Here is a 12712-nt window from a genome sequence, read left to right as displayed (position 1 = left end):
ATGCTGGGTGGAGGGGGGTCCAAAGGGTGAAAATCAGGACAACTTTAAAGCATGCTCAATAAAATATTATTTGAAAAAGAAAAAAGAATAAGAGATAAATATTTCACCTTCATTTATTCCCTCTTTGATGTTCTGCCTTAATTTATGTAGATCCAAGTCACTTACGCATATCATACCATATTCTAACTATAGAAAATCAAAGATTAAAAATCCAGCCATGGGTGTGGGGGGAGGAAGATATTTTACTCACAGAGGAACAAACATAATTACATCTGACTTCCAGAAACCATAAGAGCAAAAGTGGAGTGAAATATAAAGTATTGAGAGGGAAAATACCACTGACCTAGAATTCTATACTCTGTGAAATTATCCTTCAAAAGTGAAAAAAAGCCATGGCCAGGTTGCTCAGCTGGTCAGAGCATCATCCTGATATACCAAGATTGCAGGTTCAATCTCCAGTCAGGGCACATATAAGAAGCAACTAATGAATGTGTAAGTGGAACAACAAATAGATATTTCTCTCCCTCCCTCTCAAATCAATAAATTCTAAAAAAAATTTTCAAGAACAAAAGTGAAGGAAAAATAAAGACTTTTTCAGACAAGGAAAACAGGGACTTTATTGCCAACAGATCTACCTTGCAAGAAATGTTAACAGCAGTTCTTTAGAGAGAAGGAAAATACAACATTATGGAATTTCCTCAGAAAACTAAAAATTGACCAGCAATTCCACTGCTGACATTATACCCTAAGAATCCTGAAACTCCAATTCCAAAGAACTAATACACCCCAATGTTCATAATAGCACAATTTACAATAGCCAACTTCTGGAAGCAACCTAAGTGCCCATCAGTAAATGAATGGATCAAAAATTTATGATACATTTGCACAATGGAATACTATGCAGCAGAAAGAAAAAAGGAGCTCCTACCCTTTATGATAGCATGGATGGATCTGGAGACCATTATGCTAAGTGAAATAAGCCAGGTAATAAAAGACAAATACCATATAATCTCACCTAAAAGTGGAACCTAGTGAACAAAACAAACAAGTGAGCAAAATATAACCAGGGACATTGAAATAAAGAACAAACTGACAGTAACCAGAAGGGAGGGAGGAGAGGGATGATGGGGGGAAATAGGGGAAGGGCCATCAAGGAACACATATAAAGGACATGCGGACAAAGTCAAAGGTGATAGGATCAAGGGTGAGAGGTAGGGAGGGATAGAGTGGGGGAGTATGGTGGGAGGAAGATGAAGACAACTGTATGTGAACAACAATAATTTTTTTTTAAATTAAAAAATATGATATGCCTAGGTGTAGGGTTTTTTTGCACTTATCCTACTTGCTGTTCACCAAGCTTCCTTGATCTGTGGTTTGACATCTAATATTAATGGGTAAATTCTCAGTTGTTTCAAATATTTCTTCTGTTTCTCTGTCCATCCTTCTGGTATTCTCATTATGCATGTTACATCTTATGCAGTTGTCCCATAGTTACTGTATATTCTGCTGTTTTCTGTAGTCTCTGTTCTCTTTGCTTTTCTCTTTTCAAGGATTCTGTTGATATATCTCCCAGCTCAGAGATTCTTTCCTTACCTGTGTCCAATTTACTACTAAGCCTATAAAAGGCACTCTTCATTTTTATTACAATAGGGTGTTTTTTCATCTTTAGCATTCCTTTTTAGTTCTTTAGACTTCCATCTCTCTGCTTACATTGTCCATCTCTTCTTGCATGCTGTCTACTTAATCCATCAGAGCCCTTAACATTTTAATCATAGTTGTTTTAAACTCCCAATATGATAATCCCATCTTCCCTACCATATGTGGTTCTGATGCTTCCTGTTTCTTCAAATTGTGTTTTTTGCCTTTTACTATGCCTTGTAATTTTCTCTTGATAGCCAGATACTATGTACCAGGTAAAAGGAACAGCTATAAATAGGCCTTTAATAATGTGTTCGTGAAATGTAAGAGGAGAATAAGCATTCTATAATCCTTTGATTAGGTCTCAATTCTGTATGGAGCCTATGCCTTTGGATGGTGAATTTCACAAGAGTTTCTCAGTTTTTTCCCTCTTTTTTAGATGGGACAAGGTGGCTAGAATGGGCTAGAGCTGGGTATTTCTCTTCAGCCTGGTAAGTTAGGCTCTGATAAAACCCCAGCAGGTTAGGCTCTGATCAACTAGTTTCTCCTTGAGGGCAGACCTTGTTGAGAAAAAACAAGAGCTCTCTGGCATATTTCAAAATAGTTCCTTTTTCTCATTTGCCAGAAGCATGAGGTAATTTTTCTCCAATACTCACTGTGAAAACCTGGTCTGTGAGTGTACCCACAACTGATTTGCACTGTGTCTCCAACAGTTCACCAATTACAGCTCAGGTTTTTCTACCTCCACTCTGGTTCTTGTGGTTTCCCCTTATGAGCCTCTGCTTCTGTAAGCCACAGCTCCCTGTACTTTCTGTCTCTCTCTACAATCTTGGGGCAGGGGTTTGTCCTGGGTCTTCCCCTCTCTTTGGTATCTAAGAAAATTGTTATTTTTCAGTCTGTTTTGCTTTTTACTTGATCTTAGATTGTGTTGCAACATCTAAACTCGTTGAATGTGGAAACAGAGACAAGAAGTCTAGTGGTTTTAAGTTTTCGAAGAAAATGTTGAGTGTCTTTCTGTCCTGGAGTAGAAAAGATACCTTATACCAGATGAAAATAATGTTGACCACAAAAGAAAAGATTAAGAAATTATAATACATTACAGTTAAGGACTTATCATTCCCAAAAGACTTTATAAAGTGAAAAGACCAGCCATCCACTGGAAAAATATACTTTCCATACATGTCAATTAATTGTTTTCCATAACATATAAAGAACTACAAATTGATAAGGAAGAAAATTTAATAGAGGATGGATAATTACAGGTATTTCACAACAGAAGAAACGCATATGTCTAATAAACAAGAAAAATGCTTAAAATCATAAGCAGTAAGAATGCAAATTAAGATCATGAGATCATGTTGCAGCAATATTTTATACCCATTAGAGTTGCAAAACTAAAGTTTGCCAGTACCAAGTGCTGGTCAGGATGTAGATCACTAATAATTTTTTTCAAAAAGTCCAACAATGTTTACAAAGTATCATTGAAAACAATAATGTTCTCATTTTTAAGTAAAATTGACAGCACTTTACTTCACCATTCTTATCACTACTAGAAAACAAAACCAAGTTCTGGATCCTAAATAATTAATGAATTTTTATGGAAAACATTGTTCTTATGATTCTAGTTATTTTTCTGAATTTTACACTTGCACCTTTTTAATAATGAGGGTTTTTTAAAAAATTGATTAATATTTGTGAGAACTGGGCTTACTTTCTTCATATTAAAACATATATACACACACACACCCTACTAAATGCAGAGAAAGTATACATTTGTTCATTAAAATTCACCTGCTTTATATAAATTTTTTTGTTCACACATCAGCATGAAAAGCCAATGTTTAATACATGCTGCAAAAGCTGTACAAAACAAAAAGACCTGTTTTTCACCTAGGGAAACCTTAAGGCAAAAACAAAAGTCTTGTGCTATAAAAGAAAAACAAAGCGGAGCCTTAGGACTGTGCAGAGCAGAGATGAATAAGTACCAAAAAGATGAAGACAATTTTTGTGCAGACATATGTAGGAAATTTAATAAGGAGCATTAAACATCCATTTTCCTACAGAAATTATTGTCAGATAGCTTGACTCCTGAAACAAGTTGTTTAGATTTTAATTAACGGCTCTTAATTCTCTCCTATGCTAACCAATTGTATCAGAGCCTTGTTGGGGGGCTTTTCTTTTTCTTCTTCATCATACAGACCTTTCATCAGAGGTCTGAGCAACAATTCCTGTAGAAGATAATCTCAGTATGCTTGGTGCTTCTTATGGGAAAGCTGTTACACCCTGACCCTGGGACTAACTCTAAAATCTGGCAGTTGCTTCATGTTTTGGGGTTGTACTAAAACAAATTTCTTTAGCATGGAGATTTCTTTTAGGCTACAAATTTTGCAGATTGGTCCCATTAAACAATGACCTAAAGGCAAGAGTTCTACAAATGGCATGAATCAAACTCTTGGAGATTTCAACAGAACACAGTTTACACTTATCTCTAAATGAGTGATTAAGAAGCAATTCATAGGTTTCCAACTGGTTTCAATGCTGGTTTAAAGTTTGAATAATTTAACCGTGTAGGCATTAAATATTTTGTTTAAATATTAAACATTATTTGTTTAAATATCCAGACAGAAATAGAGAAAGCAGGAACAAAAGGCAACAGAAAAAACAGTCCAATAAGCAGGCTTGTGACTTCTCTGCCATCTCTAACAAGCGGAGAGATTTCAGCATGTGTTCCAAAAATGTCTGGGAGCTATATGGGGCCTAAATCATTTTTTTACACACCTACAAAGAGTTAAGAAACCCAGAAAACAAAAAGAACTAGGGTGGTCTCCTGTTGTGTGAGGAAGGGGCCAATATTGCACTGTTACACTCATTTAATAAGTTAGAGTGAATATTCTGTAGCATCAAGGGAATTGTCATTTCACTTAGCATTACTGAGTCCTTGCCACACAGAAGACTTCTGCTTGAGAAGTTAAAAAAAAAAGTTCAATTTAAATTATCCCCAAAGGATAACTTGAGCTGGTTTAAGTCTGTAGAAGGAAGCACCAAATTGACTATTTCAGTAAATCTCAACATCACTTGCTCATATGTTCTCAGTTAATTATTTATCATTGTTTTCTAAATTAACATTAAAAACTCAACTTGCTAATACAGGTACATTTGTTTAAATTACTGGTTATCAATGCTGCACGTAGCTGACAAAGCAGTTCCTTGGCATTACCTAAGAAATGCTTCTCCCATAGCCAATTTTACCCATGGCTTACCTCAAAAATCTTTTGAATTATCATTCAAAGTTAATTAAGTTGTAAATACTACTGAATAGGTCAGCTTAGCAGTTATGCAAGGGAATCCAAGGAACGACAGTAGCACAAAGCAAAAAAGCCTGAGGGAAAAACTTTTCTTTGTATTTTCAGAGGCAAAGAGGTGAGCCACAATGCTACTGGCTTTTAATCAATTAAACTATGTTGAATTGACAACTAATGTTCAAGTTTCAGAGTTTTTATTAGCTTTCATAGCAATAGACTTAAGATGCTGCTTTCTTCCCTCCTCCCTGATCATAAACAGTCACCACTGTAAACAGAGCTCACATCTACAGATGTGATTCAATGTCAGTATACAGTTTTAGTATCACTTCTTAGTGCATCATTTTCAACTCAGGTGTCTGAGTATTCTCCAACTATTTGTATGGTTTACACTGTGACATGATTTAAGACACACTTAAACATATACTTACTATACTTATCACTAGAGACTGTAACCTCACAATAACAATCCCTCTAGAAAGCAGCTTTCCCTTGAGGCAGCTTCCTTGGCAAAAGTTGAATTTAAGACATGGCTACACAAAAATGTGAGTTCCACCCCAAATCACTGGCAGAGATATTCTTGCACCCGTTTCATAAAACTTTCAAGTCCCAGATGCTGGGAAGATGGCGATGGAATAGGACAGAGCAGATTCTAGCTCCCGTACTCGTGGGTGAAAATCCTGGCAGATCTATAGAGAAACAGAACAATAAACCATTTATGAAATTAAAAGACCAGAGATTGTGACCGACGCTGAAACACCAGACAACGGCAGAGTGAGCTACGGGAGCTGGGACACACTCAGCCCCTGTGCCGCTGCCACAGCAACGGGCCTGGGAGCCAGGGAGCCAGGTACTGGAGCTGGGACACTAGAGGCCCCTGTGCCGCTGCCATAGCGACAGGCCTGGGCGCCGGGGAGTCAGCTACGGGAGCCAGACACTCCAAGCCCCTGTGATGGACCTGGGCACCAGAAGAGTCAGCTACAGGAGCTGGGATATTCTCGGTCCCTGTGCCGCTGCCATAGCGACAGGACCTGGCACTGGGGAGTCAACTACAGGAGCCAGGACACTGGAGGTCCCTGTGCGGCCACCATAGAGACGGGCCTGGGCACCGGGGAGTCAGCTACAGGGGCCGGGGTCACCGGCAGCCCCTGTGCCGCTGCCGTAGCAACGGGCCTGGGCGATAGAGGAGTCGGCTACAGGAGCCTGGACACTCAGCAGTGGTAGGCGACCAGCGCAGGGACCAGCGTGAGAGTAGGTGGAGATGGAGAACATCAAGATACCTGAACGAGTCTGCACCACTGAACTTCACAAGTATTGTACCACAGAAGTTCACACCATAAACCCAGGGAGTCAGGACAGATCAATTTTAGAAGCTGAGACTAACAAGAAGAGTCTCAAACAATGGGAAGACAAAGAATCCCCAAATGAAAGAAAAAGCAAGCCCTGGCTGGTGTAGCTCAGTGGATTGAGCACGGGCCTGTGAACCAGACAATCGCAGTTCAATTCCCAGTCAGGGCACATGCCTGGGTTGCAGAACAGTTCCCTGCAGGCCAGTTCCCAGCGGGGGACGCACGAAAAGCAACCATACATTGATGTTTCTCTCCCTCTCTCCTACCCTTCCCATCTAAAGATAAATAAATAAAATATTTTTTAAAAAAAGAAAAAGCAGAAACTTCAGAAAGAATGTTAGATGAAATAGAGGCTAATCAACTATCAGATAGTGAATTCAAAACACTGGTTATTATGAAGTTCAAAGAGCTCACAATGAGCTATCAGAAATTACAGGGGAGCTACAATGATCTCTCTGCAAACTACATCAACATGAAAAAGGAAATAGGAACTATCAGCAAGGGACAAGAGGAAATGAAGAATACAATTTCCGAATTGAAGAACACAGTAGAAAGTTTCAAAAGTAGGATAGATGAGGCGGTGGATCGGATTAGCGAATTGGAGGACAAAATAGAAAGCATCTCACAGAAAGAACAGGAAAGGGAAAAGAGGCTCAGAAAGAATGATGAGGGATTAAGAGAAATGCAAGACAATATGAAACGTAATAATATCTGAATAATAGGAATACCAGAAGGAGAAGAAGAAGAACAAGGGAGAGAAAACATATTTGAAAGAGTAATGAGAGAAAATTTCCCTAATTGGATGAGAGAAAAAGTCACACAAATTCAGGAATCACAGAGAGTCCCATTCAAGAGGAACCCAAGGAGGCCCACTTCAAGACACATCATCATCAAAATGGCAAAATTCCAAGAGAAAGAGAAAATCTTAAAGGCAGCAAGGGAGATAAAAGAAGTAACATACAAGGGAGCCCCAATAAGGTTAGCTACTGACTTCTCAATGGGAACACTCCAAGCAAAAAGAGAATAGCAAGAAATATTCCAAGTAATGAGAAACAGAGGCCTACAACCAAGGCTACTTTACCCAGCAAGGCTCTCAATCAAGATAGAAGGCCAAATAAAGAGCTTCCAAGACAAAAGAAGTCTAAAAGAATTTGCTGCCACCAAGCCAGCTCGACAAGAAATACTAAAAGGACTGCTTTAAGGAAAGGAAGGAAAAGAGACAGACAGAGAGGAACACAGGTACAAAAATGGCAATGAATAAGTACCTATCAATAATAACCTTAAGTGTAAATGGATTAAATGCTCCAATGAAAAGACACAGAATAGCTGCATGGATAAGAAAGTATGACCCACACATATGCTGCCTACAAGAGACCCACCTCAGGACAAAACACCATCACAGACTAAAAGTGAAAGGCTGGAAACAAATTTTCCAAGCAAATGGACAAGAAAAAAAAGCTGGGGTAGCAATTCTCATATCAGACAAAATAGACTACAAAAAAAGAGCCATAAAGAGAGATCCAGAAAGTCACTTCATAATACTCAAGGGAAGAATCCACCAAGAAGACATTAACATCATAAATATATATGCACCCAACACAGGATCACCGAAATATATAAAGAAAATCTTAGAGGAATGCAAGAAAGATATAGACAGCAACACAATTATAGTGGGGGATTTTAACGCCCCACTATCAAAAATGGACAGATCTTCCAAACAAAATATCAACAAAGACATTGTGGCATTAAACAACACCCTTGATGAAATGGACCTAACTGATATATACAGAGCTCTTCACCCCAAAGATGCTAAATACACATTCTTTTCAGATGCACATGGAACATTCTCAAAGATAGACCACATGCTTGGACACAAAACGAGCCTCAACAAATTCAAGAAAATTGAAACCATATCAAGCATCTTCTCTGACAACAATGGACTGAAACTAGAAACCAACCCCAAAGGAAAAACCCCAAAACACCCAAAATCATGGAGACTGAATTGTATGCTATTAAACAATGAATGGGTCAAGAATGAAATTAGGAAGGAAATCAAAACATTTCTGGGAACAAATGAAAATGATCTCACAACAACCCAAAACTTGTGGGACACAGCCAAGGCAGTCCCGAGAAGGAAGTTTATAGCAATACAGGCCTACCTAAAGAAGATAGAAACATTTCAAACAAACAACCTAACCCTATGCCTGCAAGAACTCGAAGAACAACAATAAAGACAGCCCAGAACAATCAGAAGGAAGGAAATAACCAAGATTATTAAATTACATAATTAAATTACAATTCTGTAATTATTAAATTACAGAACTAAATGACATAGAAACTAAAAGCAAAATTCTAAGGATCAGTGAATCCAGGAGTTGGTTCTTTGAGAAGATAAACAAAATAGACAAGCATTTAAGTAGGCTTGTCAAGAAAAGGAGAGAGAACACAAATAAACACAATCAGAAATGAAAGAGGAGAGATTACACTGATACCACAGAAATAGAAGGGATTGTAAGAAATTACTATGAAGAACTGTGTGCCAAGAAATTTGAAAACCTAGGGGAAATGGACACATTTCTAGAAAAATACAATCTTTCAAAACTCAATGAAAAAAAAGCAGAAAATCTAAACACACCAATAACAGCAAAAGAAATTGAATCATTGATCAGAAAACTCCCATCACACAAAAGCCCTGGACTAGATGGGTTCACAGGAGAATTCTACAAAGCATTTAAGGAAGAGCTGACCCCTATTCTTCACAGACTATTCCAAAAAATCCAGAAGGATGGAAAACTCCCAAATTCTTTTTATGAAGCCAGCATTATCCTAATTCCAAAACCAGATAGAAACACAACAAAGAAAGAAAACTTCAGGCCAATATCACTGATGAACATAGACCCTAAAATCCTCAACAGAATATTGGCAAATGGCATCCAACAATATATCAAAAAGATTATACACCAAGACCAAGTGGGATTCATCCCAGGGATGCGAGGATGGTTCAATATTCACAAATCAGTAAATGTAATACATCACATAAACAAAAGCAAAGACAAAAACCACATGATCATATCAATAGATGTGGAAAAGGCTTATGATAAAGTGCAACACCCATTTATGATAAAAAAAACACTCAGCAAAGTGGGAATACAGGGAGCATTTCTCAAAATAATAAAGTCCATATATGAGAGACCTAGAGCCAACATCATACTCAATGGGCAAAAAGTAAAAGCTTTTTCACTATGATCAGTAGCAAGACAAGATTGTTCAGTTTCACCACTTCTATTCAATATAGTATTGTAAGTTTTAGCCACAGCGATCAGGCAAGAAAAGGAAATAAAAGGCATCCAAATAGGAAAGGAGGAAGCAAAACTGTCACTGTTTGCAGATGACGTGATAGTTTACATGGAAAATCCTACAGACTCTACTCCAAAACTGCTCGATCTAATTAATGAATTTGGCAAAATAGCAGGTTTCAAAGTCAATATCCCGAAATCAAAGGCATTTTCATATACCAACAATAAATCAGCAGAAGCAGAAATCAAGGAAAAAATCCCATTCGATATAGCAAAAAGAAAAATAAAATATCTGGGAATAAACCTAACCAAGGAGGTAAAAGACCTGTATGCAGAAAACTACACAGCACTGACGAATGAAATCAAGGAAGACACAAACAAATGGAAACATATACCTTGTTCATGGATTGGAAGAATTAACATCATCAAAATGTCCATACTACCCAAAGCAATATACAGATTCAATTCAATACCTATTAAAGTACCAATGGCATATTTCAGACATAGAACAAACACTTCAAAAATTTATATGGAACCATAAACGACCCAAAATAGCATCTGCACTTTTGAGAAAGAAGAGCAAAGTAGGAGGGATCACAATACATGAAATCAAACTGTATTACAAGGCCACTGTAATCACAACAGCCTGGTACTGGCATAAAAACAGGCACATAGATCAATGGAACAGAACAGAGAGCCCAGTAATCTACCCAACTCTCTACATTCAATTAATATTCCACAAAGGGGGCAATAACATAAAATGGAGTAAAGATAGCCTCTTCAACAAATGGTGTTGGGAGAACTGGACAGCTATGTGCAAAAAAATGAAACTTGAGCACAGACATACACCATACACCAAAATAAATTCAAGGTGGATAAAAGACTTAAATGTAAGTCATAACACCATTAAAGTCCTAGAGGAGAACATTGGCAAGAAAATCTCAGATATTTCACGCAGCAACTTCTTTACTGATATGTCCCCTAGAGCAAGGAATGTAAAGGAAAGAATAAACAAATGGGATCTCATCAAAATAAAAAGCTTCTGCATGGCTAAAGAAAACAGTATTAAATTAGCAAGACAACCAACTGTATGGGAAAACATATTTGCCAATGATACCTCAGACAAAGGTTTAATCTCCAAAATATGCAAAGAACTTACACGACTCCACTCTAAGAAGACACCCAACCCAATTAAAAAATGGGAAAAGAACTTGAACAAACACTTCTCCAAGGAGGACATACAGAACATTCAGAGACACATGAAGAGATGCTCAATATCGTTAGCTATCAGAGAGATGAAAATTAAAACCACAATGAGATACCACTTTACACCAGTCAGGGTGGTTATCATAAACAAAACAACAAACAACAAATATTGGAGAGGTTTTGGGAAAAAGGGGTCCTTAGTTCACTGTTGGTGGGATTGCAGACTGGTACAACCATTATGGAAAACAGTATGGAATTTTCTCAGAAAAATAAAAATCGACCTGCCTTTTGACCCAGCAATTCCACTGCTAGGATTATATCCTAAGAATCCTAAAACATCACTATCAAAGAACCTTTGCACCACAATGTTCATAGCAGCACAATTTACAATAGCCAAGAGTTGGAAGCAACCTAGGTGCCCATCAGTAAATCAATGGATCAAAAAATATGGTACATATACACAATGGAATTCTATGCAGCAGAGAGAAAGAAGGAGCTACTACCCTTTGCAACAATATGGATGGAACTGGAAAGCATTATGCTGAGTGAAATAGGCCAGGTGTTGAGAGACAAATACCATACGATCTCACCATTAACAGGAAGATAAACAACAAAACAAACAAGCAAGCAGAATAAAAACAAGGACACTGAAATAGAGAACAGGGGGATAGTGACCAGAGGAAAGGGAATTTATGGGAAAAAAGGGGAGGGATTTGGAGGAACAAATAGGAAGGACACAGGGATGAGAACTAAGGGGGGTGGAAATGAGAGGGAGGTGGGGAGGATGGGGTGAGGTGGGCTGGGATGGGAAAAATAGACAAAAAACTGTACTTGAAAAATAACTAAATAAAAATAAAATTAAAAAAAAAACTTTCAAGTCCCTATATTATATAAGTAGGCTCACCACTGAACACATGACCATTCTAAAATTTGACAACTTTAGTATAGAAACAGGTTTCTAGAATTCTAGTTGTTTTTCTATGCAAGCAGCTGTCTCCAAACTATTGTAAATAGGTATCTCTGATTGCCAAGGTTCCAAAAACTGTTCAGTTCTAGAGAAGGAAGTGCCTGCCACCTGAGGCAGGCTTGGTGTGGCTGTCTCCTGTGTAGTTCTTAGCATTAGATGAAGGAAGTCAGGGAGAGGTTTCCATAGCACAAAGTCCATGGAAGGACAGGTCATAGATTTGATCAATTTCTTTGTAGACTTCCTCAAATTCCCTCTTCAAACCTGTTTTCGTGGTATCAGAAAGGACAAGACTGGAAATGGTTAGTATTTCTGTCACCTTTAACTTCTTCATCAATTATCCTGTCCTCAATTTCTTCAAGCCTCCTGACCACCACTTCACACTGTGGTTCTCCAGTCTTTGGGACCAGCACAGAGCCCTACATCAATTAGCCCTTTCTTTTTTTTATCTGACAGTTATCTCCTCCTCTAGCCTGTGTTTCTTTTTATAGGGAACTGAACAATCCGCACACAGTGCTCCTGCCAGGAATGCTCAAGAAAAGTTGGATCAGCCCTGCGGGGAAGGCCCAGCTCAAGAATGCTGGAGGTGGCTGCAGGGAGGCCACTGAGCCATCGGGGATTGGCCATGGTCCAGGAGATGAGGAGTCTAGCCTGCAGCTCTGGGCACCCGTGGCCTCAGTCCTAGCAGCTTGGAATTTTAATGTATTACTGGTTGGACTGAAAATGTATACAACCACCTTAGAGAACAATTTGACATTATCTTTGTGAAGATGAACATCATATACTCTGTGACTCAGTATATTACATAAAAGACAAAGTGCAACATTGTTCTTAAAGGCAAAAACGAATTAACACAAATGTTTATCTAGAGGTTAGATAAAATATGGTATACTACAGTGGAATATTATATGCCAGTGAAAATAAATGAACTACATCTATTTTAAACATGGATATATCTTA

At 38.1% G+C, this 12712-nt stretch overlaps 1 pseudogene; it reads right to left on the bottom strand.

The window, feature by feature from the left end:
• Positions 1–11746: 11746 nt before the first annotated feature.
• On the bottom strand, positions 11747–12379 carry LOC119057822 (coiled-coil domain-containing protein 117-like; annotated as a pseudogene).
• Between the last annotated feature and the right edge of the window lie 333 nt (positions 12380–12712).

Source organism: Artibeus jamaicensis, unplaced genomic scaffold, assembly GCF_021234435.1.
Source record: "Artibeus jamaicensis isolate MK-2021 breed Jamaican fruit bat unplaced genomic scaffold, CSHL_Jam_final contig_413, whole genome shotgun sequence".
In the NCBI taxonomy this organism is placed as follows: domain Eukaryota; kingdom Metazoa; phylum Chordata; class Mammalia; order Chiroptera; family Phyllostomidae; genus Artibeus; species Artibeus jamaicensis.
This window is presented reverse-complemented; position numbering and strand designations above follow the sequence as displayed.